The 2,264-nt window shown below is 39.3% G+C and overlaps 1 pseudogene; it reads right to left on the bottom strand.

Annotated features, from left to right (window-relative positions):
• LOC107643772 lies at positions 356–2,107 on the bottom strand (annotated as a pseudogene).

Here is a 2,264-nt window from a genome sequence, read left to right as displayed (position 1 = left end):
TTGCTAGACATAAGAAGACGAGTCGAAAGAGTCCCATCTATGTTTCGTGACCCTTTCTTCCAACAAAGTAGATCACCAACATTTAAAGTCCTTGGCAGAGTACTTGCTTTTGATGATCCAAAAAGTCTAAAATCTATACCATATATTAGATAGCAAAAGCAACATGTCAATTGTCAAAATCGGCAACCACATCTGTTAAAGAGCTCGCAAGTTGTAACAATGTTTATTATTAAATTGGAAAAATTGTAAATTCAAACTTGGTCCAAGCTTATTCTTCTACTAATAAGTACTATTGTTGTGTAGTATTAGTGATCGAGATTGAGAGAGGCACTTTCCTCCTTTCTTTCTAGTAAGATACTATGGATAGATATACATTTATTTTTGGCAAGGCAGTTTCCAAGAAGTATATGAATGAAATTCCCATTTCCCTCTAGCAAAAAACATTTACGCATTAGACATTAGTACTGCACAAGAAAGAAAGAAAAATTTGAAGTTATGAGTAACTGGAGACAAAATTTAAACCATAGCTTAATTAAAATATGTTGTTTTTGTCTCGAGCATTGAACATAAGGTCTTCTTGTTGATCCCTTCTCCTTGCACTCCCCCTGTTTGTTGAATTGCTATATCTGAAAATCCATCTCCAACCTTTCATGCTCTTCCTTCCTCTTCCACTTGTTAAAGATACTCCATCCCCAACAACAAAATCTCCATCACCACCACCATGTCTTGTGCTTCCAAAAGCGGGGAGTGTATTAACATTAAAGTTATCACTCGTCATCATCTTTGAAGGAGGAAACAGCTCCGCCCTTGATTCCGATGAGTAATCAAGCTTCAAATCAATAAAACTAGACTCATCCATGCCCTTGAAATCGCTCTCTCTTAGCGAAAACACGCGCCTATTAACCCCATAGAACCCACCACCACCACCACCATCAACAACGTTATCTATTATTCCATTATTACCCTTTCTCATCACACCATCAATAATCTCAGAAGAAGAATCTAGAAACAGACCATCAAACCCACTCTTTCTTGGCTCGGTAGCTTCACTGTACCCACTTCTTCTACCAGACTCCAAGAACAAACCACCATTCACACCCGAACTTCTCGCTGCGGAGATTGAGCTTCTCGCACCTGATGGAACAACCGAATCTGTACCGTCCTCAGATCCAAACAGAGCACCACCGCGGAAACTGCATAGCGACCTTGACCTCGATACGCACGCGCCGCCGCCGGCAATGTGATTAACATAATTGCCATTGCCATTGCCATTGTTATCATCAAAACCACCAACACTTCTCCCACAATAATACTCTTTCCTCTTCTTATTATTCTTCCTAAACAGCTTCCCAATCTTCCAAAATTTCCACCTCCACCGATATTACTTTTCTTTATCTCGACGCTGTTGCTGCTGCTCCTTCGCAAAACTGTAGCCTCATCTACCACTCTTTCGTGCAATTTGTTATGGTTGTTGGAATAGGAAGAAGAGGTTGTTAAGTTCTGAAGAATCGGCGACGTCTGGTTCTTGTCGTTGTCGATCAAGAAAGAGACCCTGCCAAGGCTTCCCACGTCAACCGTGCACGAGTTGCGATGGGAAGTAGCAATCTCGTCTGAGCAAGAGCAGGAAGAGAGCCTCTGTTCGCCGCAATCCGAGCAGATTAGCTTCACCAAACGGTCCTCGAGACAAAGCGCGCAGATACCAACCGACGAAGAAGAAGGGTGCTTCTTACATGTGAATTCACAAGAGGTTGATGGGTAGTAATAATCCATGTTGTTGTTGTATGCTGAGACTCCTTTGTTTCTCTCCTTCATGGCTACGGGAGTAGATGATTTCTCTGCTAGATGGAGCTTTCTTTAGTAAAAGTGGAGTAGCAAAAAATTGGACAAGAGGGATTGAGTTGGTTCAATGATGAGAAAAACTGAGAGAGGAAAGAAAGTGTAAAAAAAATACTTCGCTTCAAGAAGCAGGCTCTCTTTCTAGGGATATGAGTGATTCTTTTTTTAAAGAAAGCATGCTACATAAATCCATCGTTTTATGTCTATTGTACATCAAATCTATTCATTTACGGTTTATCTATTTTTTATACTAAATTACTAATTCGAATTTATGGGACTTTTTGAATAGTTGGAACTTAAAATATTATACGAGTTTTAGAAATATATCACACGGCCAATGATGTATTTTTCATATTTTTTAAAATTATTTTACACATTCTTTTAGAAGAGTGATCAACCAATTAATTTTTTTATTCAAGCTTTTTTGT

The sequence above is a fragment of the Arachis ipaensis genome, chromosome B05 (genome assembly GCF_000816755.2).
Source record: "Arachis ipaensis cultivar K30076 chromosome B05, Araip1.1, whole genome shotgun sequence".
Taxonomy (NCBI): domain Eukaryota; kingdom Viridiplantae; phylum Streptophyta; class Magnoliopsida; order Fabales; family Fabaceae; genus Arachis; species Arachis ipaensis.
Note: the sequence above shows the minus strand (reverse complement) of the source record. Positions and strands in the feature narration are given on the sequence as shown.